This window comes from Phocoena phocoena, chromosome 4, assembly GCF_963924675.1.
Source record: "Phocoena phocoena chromosome 4, mPhoPho1.1, whole genome shotgun sequence".
In the NCBI taxonomy this organism is placed as follows: domain Eukaryota; kingdom Metazoa; phylum Chordata; class Mammalia; order Artiodactyla; family Phocoenidae; genus Phocoena; species Phocoena phocoena.
In genome coordinates this window covers 100115135-100123591 of record NC_089222.1, presented here as the reverse complement: position 1 = coordinate 100123591, position 8457 = coordinate 100115135, and the positions used below count along the sequence as shown (strand labels likewise).

At 39.3% G+C, this 8457-nt stretch overlaps 1 non-coding gene across 1 annotated transcript; it reads right to left on the bottom strand.

The window, feature by feature from the left end:
• Positions 1–2289: 2289 nt before the first annotated feature.
• LOC136122967 (small nucleolar RNA SNORA68) lies at positions 2290–2421 on the bottom strand. The gene has a single exon (XR_010655857.1). It is a non-coding gene; the product is annotated as a small nucleolar RNA SNORA68 (small nucleolar RNA).
• Between the last annotated feature and the right edge of the window lie 6036 nt (positions 2422–8457).

Genomic DNA, 8457 nt, shown 5'->3' with positions numbered 1-8457 from the left:
CTCTGTAAAAATTCTACCATATCATTAACTGTCATTCTTGAAATACCTGATACTTGTTTTTCTTGCCTATTTTCTGTGAATAACTGGCTGCTTATAGAATCACATAAAAATGTTCAAATATAGAAAGTGGTTTGTGGCAAAGACAACTATTTGTCCACTGAAAATCCATTCTCCTCTTCTTCCTTTAATTATGGTACTCCAGGTTTTAGTGGGGCATATAGCTGCCTCACTGAAGACTACATTCCCACCCTCTCTTGAAGCTTATGGCCAAATTCTGGTTTATAGGATGTGAGCAAAACTGTTGTATGCCATTTCTGGGTTTGTCCTTAAAAGGAAGGGCTGTGTTCTTCCCTGGTCTTTTCTCCATTGGTTGGGATACAGATGTAAGAGCAGGAAGTGGAGCAGTTATTTTGAACCCCAAATGGAATCTGTGTTAAGTGTAGATGTCAGGGCTACTACCTCTGGACAGTTATATCAAAGAGAATAAACTTCAGTCTTGTTTTAGCCACTACATTTTGGGGTCTTTTTGTTACAGACATTTAACTCTAACCTAAAAAATCCATGGATGGTTTCCTGTTTGGGAATAAGCTATAGCCGAACATAGTAATACAGGGGATTTATATATATCACACTAAATAGTTAATTGATTCTCCTCCCTTCCATTCCTAACTGAAAGAGGATAAGAAAAAAAAAACAGAAGGCTCTAAGTATAATCCCCTTCTGAGAGAATAAATGGAGCAGAACCTACTGAAGACAGTTAATGATATAATGAAGCCACCACAGATAGGATGAGTAAAATCTGCCACTCCACAACGTGGATTTGATGTTCCACATTTATCAGTTACTGTGCACTAAGGCTATGAGCCTCTATTCCTAGTAACCAGACGTGCTGGTATGGAGGCTTCCAATAATTAAATCGAATTCCCAGGAACTGCTGAGGTCTGATGAGAGACAGTTACTGGCAATATTTACATAACTTCTGTGACAAAATAAATTTAATGTAGTGTCAATCAGTTAAGTCACTGACATGGAAATAAGTTACCCTGATACAGTTCTTAAAATTTGTACATCATCGGGGCTTCCCTGGTGGCGCAGCGGTTGAGGATCTGCCTGCCAATGCAGGGGACACGGGTTCGAGCCCTGGTCTGGGAAGATCCCACGTGCCGCGGAGCAACTAGGCCCGTGAGCCACAACTACTGAGCCTGAGCGTCTGGAGCTTGTGCTCCACAACAAGAGAGGCTGCGACAGTGAGAGGCCTGCGCACTGCGATGAAGAGTGGCCCCCACTCGCCGCAACTAGAGAAAGCCCTCGCACAGAAACGAAGACCCAAAATAGCCAAAAAAATAAATTAATAAATTAAAAAAAATTTGTACATCATGAAATATGGCTCTTTTGTAAGGAACTGATAAAAGATCTGATTTATCAACACCAACAAACGTGTAATACTCGTGTATATACACTAGAGGGCACTCACCTTCTACTATTTTCTATTTGAGCAACATTTACCATAATGGCTTTCAAACAAGTGTATAGAAGAATCACCTTGGGAATCTTATTTGAAAAGTATACCCTTAGGTTGTGAAGGAGCCTGTGAATCTGCATTTTAGTAAGAGGCTATAAGGGAGCATGGTTAAGAGGATGGCTCGTGAAGCCTGACCGCCAGCGTTTGAAACCTGGCTTTGCCACTTACGAACTCGGACAATTATTTAACCTCTCTGTGCCTCGGTTTCCTCATCCATCAGATGAAGTTAGAAACAGCACCTACCTCTTACGGTTGTTGTAATGATTAAAAGAGTTAACCTAGAACATACAGCCTAATGTCTGGCAATAAATATTCACTCTATTATTAGAAGTTTTTTGGGGGTTTGTTTTTGGTTTGTTTTGTTTCATTTGGTTGGTTGTTTTGGTTTAAACAAAGAGTTTTATTTGGGCAGACCTGGGGACCGGGAGGGCCCGCACATAAAAGAAGGTGTTGGGTCTCTTGGTGGTGAAGCATGGCTTGTGCTGACAATGCAGGACCTGGTGGGGCAGCCGGAAGTTGATCTTGGAGTCATGGAATTGCTTGACTGATGGTGGGGGACATCTGCTGGCTGTGATCTCCTCCACCTTCATGATCTGGATCGAGTGGGCCCAGGCGCGGGGCCGGGCGCCCACGTCGTGGTCTGCAGGGCTCAGGAGGGGACAGGGTGAATTGTACATCCTCCCAAACCTCCCATCACGTCGGGGGGAGGTGGGCACTTGGGGACCCGGTGGTCGCAGCATCTGGTCCCAGCAGGCACTGGCTACCAGGGATGTAGACCCTCCAAATTCACTTTGAGAGGCATGACCGCAGCCCCCAAAGGCAACGAGATCCATTTGCTGGTAGCACCTCTGTTTAAATTGTTGCTATATGAAACAGCAGTTCTTGGGGCTAGGGCCTTAGAAGTGTTTAATAAAGATGCTCATTGATTTTGTTTCAAAGAGACTTGAGAACCATGCTTGAGAAACACAGGACTCTTTTTATAAGAAAAAAGAAGATATTTTCAACATTCTACCCAGCTGGGCTGAGACTTCAGGCTTTAACCTCTGCTAGAGTGAAAACGGAATGGCAGGAACCAAAGGTACAGGGTGGAGAACGGAGCAGGATGAAACTGGTCTTCATATGTTTTTCCAGAGAGTTTGTATTTTATTCAGAAGTCAGTGGAAATTCATCTAAGACATTGAGGCAGAAGATGGCATAATCAGATTGATATTTGAGATAGATCACTCTGCAAGTGGAGTGGGGGATGGAGAGTGAGTGGTGATGCTGAGGCAGATTAGATAGGGGAGCTCAGGTAGATGCAGAGCTGCTACTTTTCCATCCTACGGAATGGTCTCCAGAAAGCATTACAATTATTTACATTAGTGATTCCAGTATTAATAATTTGAAGCTTATAAATGCTTTCTTCTTAGTTCAAAATAGAGTGGAGTTTGTAATGAAGCACTCTGCCCCAACCCTACCCTATGATTTATACACACTATAGAATATACAGTACCTGGCAGGCATCCTTCCTGGGTTTTGTTTTTTTTTTTTAATTAATTAATTAATTTATGGCTGTGTTGGGTCTTCATTTCTGTGCAAGGGCTTTCTCTAGTTGTGGCAAGCAGGGGCCACTCTTCATCACACACGCAGGCTCAGTAGTTGTGGCTCACGGGCCCAGTTGCTCCGCAGCATGTGGGATCTTCCCAGACCAGGGCTCGAACCCATGTCCCCTGCATTGGCAGGCAGATTCTCAACCACTGAGTCACCAGGGAAGCCCTTCCCTAGGTTTTGAGGCAGTCCCCAACTGCCTCACAACACCAGAGGCTGTAAAAGGGGCACATTCTGCATCCTGACTCGTGATACTGTAGAGGTTGGGGTAGATTTCCAGTAGCTGTGGCAGCTTTAAAGTGTCTGACGCAAAAGGTTTAAAATAAACTTCAGTTCTGCTCTATCACTTCCCCAGCCAGAATGGGAGGAGCTGCCAGTGGGGTGGGAGGAGTGTAGGAGGAGGGGAAGGCTGAAGTCACACTCTCCTTATTGGCTTTACCTAAAATTCACCAACACTGTTCTGCTACCGTCAAATTAGCAGAGTCAACAGTGCTAGGGAAAATGGCTACATGAGTCTTTTCTCTAGTTCCTGAGGAGGGGCTATAAACGATTTTATGAGAAAAGAATCCATCCCTGGAGTCCTCTCTGACAGGATCATTTCCTACTTGTGCACTCAGCCAAGCCTTATATATCACCCACATACCTTGTCACTAAATTCCTTAGAAACACATTTCTAAGTCTCTGAAAACATGCAAAATGTAAATAGATAAAACAGCTCTTCCCTCTGTTGTTCAGATCGCAGAATCATAGGTTATTATCTTAGACTGCTTAGAGCTAGAAAGAAACTAATCCAATGGTTTTCAAATTTGTTTTAGTATCAGATCCCTTCAAATGAAATCCTGGCAAGTTTAATTAATATGTTCAATTAATTGAACATTAATATGTGAACAGAAAGCAGAGCTACTTCTATTTCTATCTGGGCAATGCCTCTCTCTGTGTTTGTCACACCTCCAACACCCTACTGTGTGAATTAATTCTTTGAACACCTGGGACTTAGAGGAGCAAAGTCTGATTTGGAGCAAAGTCATGATTAAACAATTTCTTCCATTTTACAGAGGACAAATATGAGTCCCAGAGAGTTAGTAATTATTTGAGTAGAGTGTAAAATCAACAGGGGGATGCAAAGAAATAAAATCAAAGGTTATTGTTCGAATGCATGATAGAGAATAGAGTTTGGAAAGGATTTTCTTAATGGTTTCTTCAGAGTTGGATCAATGAGTCAAGAAAAACATGATAAATTGCAATGTGTGAGGGGCAAGAAGAAGGTTTAATTTAGATCTAGAGAAGGATTTCGATAGAAAGAGATGCAAACTTTGGAACTTCGAAATCTCTGGCCCAGAATTTGTTCAATGTGGCAAAGCTGCATACCTGTCTACAGAGAATCAAAGCCAGCTTTTAATTAAAGTCCCGCATTGTGGTGGAGACCTTCAGCCCTATCAGCCATTAGTCATCATCATCCTTGGCATTATCAAATATCCATTACAGGTCTTTACAAGTTTAACCCAGAGGTCCTTTTTCCACTGGACGTGGTTTGTGCAGATCAATAGTTTAGACAGACAACAACATGGAAATTTCCTGAAGATTCGTAGGAGAAAAACTACTCAGTTCCAACCTTTCTTGCCTTTGTTTCTGCATTCAAAATCAAACTCAAAACTTGCCTGGTCCAGGAAATGTCTACCCACCTGACTTGGTTCATTACTGTGCTCAGCAACTTCCGTTTTTAACTTACCTTGCTGAACCTCTGTTCCTCACCTGTAAAGTAGAGATAATAAGAAAGATTTCTTACTGGGCTTATATGAATAAATGGAAATAAAATACATTAGCCATTTAGCACAGTGCCTGGCACATAGTAATTATATTAAAACTGTTAGTTTCAGCATGAATATCTGATAAACCAAGGTCAAATTAATAAAAATTAGAAAGAGGTTAAATTTCTCTTCAGGTATCTTTTCACTTAGAATCCACTCTAATTTCTGGGCTCTGTTATTTTTTATTTTTTCTCTTTTCCCCTTTCTTTCTTTTTATTCTGGAATAATAATGATCAACTTTCATTAGTGTAGAGGTTAACTGATGATAGGAATCAAAGTAGAGAATAAATTAGATACCCTATTCAATACTGTAGTTTGCCTTTAGTTACAAACTTTTTAGAATTGCATTCCCTTAGACAGCAGAGGTGTTTGTTTCCCATGCCTCTTTCATCTCTAAATGGTTAGAGAACATCTGTTTTATTTTTTTAGAACATCTGTTTTTAGTTAATACATTCTATAGTGTTGGACAAGGTAAGTATCTCTGGAAATAAGCATGTGGTCAATCCAGACCAGCTGAAATTAACCCACACTATTCAAGTGGAAATTCTAGAACTGAAAAGTTCAATAGCCGAAATGAAAAATTCAATGTATAGGCTTAACAGCAGATTGAATATTTCAGAAGAAAGGGTTATTGAACTTGAAGACAAATCAATAGAAATTATTCAACCTGAATAACAGAAAAGTGAATAATAAGAAAGAATGGCAAAAGAAGTTCCACGCAGGAAGCTGATAGCAATACAAGCCTACCTAAGAAATAAGAAAAATCTCAGATAAACAACCTAAACATACACCTAAAGGAACTAAAAAAGAAGGACAAACAAAACTCAGTTGAGAATATGTTTCCTTTAAATCCAAAGATTACCACAGAATTCACCACTGTAACAGAATAAAGGAGAAAAGTCATAAGATCAACTAAACAGGTGATGATAAAGATATTTGACCAACTTCAACATTTATTCATGGTTTAAAAAAAACTCTTTAGCAGAAACTAACACAACATTGTAAAGCAGCTATACTCCAAAATTAATTCAAGAAAAGAAACTCTTTGGTATAGCCACAATGGGAAATAATTCAGCACTTCCTTATAAAACTAAACATGAAAACACCATATGACCCAGCAATTTGAACTCATGGACATTTATCCCAGAGAAGTGAAACTTACGTTCACACAAAAATCTATACATAAATTTTCATAGGAGTTTTATTCATAATAGCCAAAAACTGAAACAACTCAGATGTCCTTCAATAGGTGAATGTTTAAACAAAGTGGGATATATCCTTACTATGGAAAACTATTCAGCAGTAAAAAAGAATGGACTCTTTATATGTCAAAAAACTTGGATGAATCTCCAAGGAATTAGGCTGAGTAGAAAAAAATCAATTCCTAAAGATTGCATAGTACATAATCTGTTTGATTTATATAAAATGTTTAAAATTTTTTTTTTTTTAGAAATAAGGAACAGATTAGTGCCTACCAGGAGTTAGGAATAGTAGGCAGGGAGAGGAAAGAAATGTGCTTATAAAAGGGCAACATGAGGAATCCGTATGGTGATGGAAACGTTCTGTATCTTGACTATGGTCAACTTACACATGAGATAAAATTGTATAGAACTAAATACACATGAGTATAAGTAAAACCAGAGAAGTCTGAATAAGATTGTTGGATTGTAATGTCAAGGTCTTGATTGTAACATTACACTGTATCTCTGCAAGATGGCACCACTGGAAGAACCTGGGTAAATGGTACAGACTCTCTCTGTATTATGTCTTACAACTGCATGTTAATCTACAAATTATCTCAAAATAAAAGGTGTAATTTAAAAAACCACTCCTAACAACCTAGTAATAGATGAGAACTTCCAAATCTGATCAAACGTAGTTCTAAAAAGCATATAACAAACCTTATACTTCTTGGGGAGATATTGAAAGCTTTTCTTTAATATAAAGAACAAGACAAATACCTGTTCTCCCCACTTTTATTCAGCACTCTATTAAAGGTTCTAGCTATGGAATAATGCAGAAATCGAAGTTATAGGACAGGAAAAGAACTAAAATTGTCATTATTCACAGGTCATGTGGTTGCATATGTAAAATTCCAAAAGAATCTACAGTTAAATTTTTAGAATTCATAAGTGTACTAGCAAAGATACAGGAAAAGTCCATATACCAAAATTGTATATATAGTATACAAAAATCAATTGTATACATTAGCCAAAAAAACACCCCAAAATATTTTAAATATACCATTTAAAATAAAATTAAATTAAACACAAGAATAAATCTAACAAAAGACATGCAAGGCCTCTACACAGAAAATTACAAGCATTATTAAGAAAAATTAAGGAAGATCAGATAAATGAAAGAATATACCATAGATGTTTTAAATACCAGTATTATAAAGAGGTCAGCTTCCTGAATTGATCTATGGCGCAAGTGCAATACTGATCAAAATCCCAATTAGTTTTTGTTATTGTTGTTGAAATTAACAAGTGGTTATGTGATTTATATGGAAATGTAGAGAGGTAAGGAAAGCCAAATTGCTGTTAAAGAACACCATGGGAAAATTTGCTGTACTGAGGATTAGTTAACAGAACTATTAAATAATTTTAAAATATTAAAAAGTTAGGGGCTTCCCTGGTGGCGCAGTGGTTGGGAGTCTGCCTGCCGATGCAGGGGACACGGGTTCGTGCCCCGGTCTGGGAGGATCCCACATGCCGCGGAGCGGCTGGGCCCGTGAGCCATGGCCGCTGAGCCTGCGCGTCCAGAGCCTGTCCTCCGCAACGGGAGAGGCCACGACAGTGAGAGGCCCGCGTAACGCATAAAAAAAAAAAAAAAAAAAGTTATAGAAGTTAAAGGAGTGCAATACTGGTACAAAAATGGACCAAAAGACCACTGGAACAGGAGAGAAAATGAAAATGCAGAAACAGACAATGAACAGATAAACACGTAATTATGACAAAAGTGGAGCTGTAGAAAAGTGGGTAAATGATAGCCTTTTCAATAAATAGTGCTGGGTCAATGTATTAATTTTCTGTAGCTGACATAACAAATAACCACAAACTTAGTGGCTTAAAGCAACACAAATATATTATCTTACCGTTTTTAGGTCAGCAGCCCAACACAGGTCTCGCTAGGATAAAATTGAATATTGGCAGGACTGCACGTTCTTTTCTGGAGGCTCTAGAAGAGAACTCGTTTCCTCGCCATTTCCAGGTTCCTAAAGCCACCTATGTTCCCCACTCTACGTTGGCTTGTGACCCCCTTCCTCCATCTTCAAAGCCAACAGTGTTGCCTCTCTCTGATTATTCTTCCCTAATTAAATCTCCCTTTGACCACAGCCTGGAAAGATTCTATTTTACAGATCCATTTGGTTAGGTTGGGTCCAGTCAGATAATCCAGGATAAACTCCTCATCTCAGAGTCACATCTGCAAAGTCCCTTTTGCCATGGAAGGTAGCATATTATGAGGTTCCAGGGATCAGGAAAAGGGCATCTTTGTGGGGCCATTGTTCTGCTTACCACAGTCAAGTAGATACCCTAT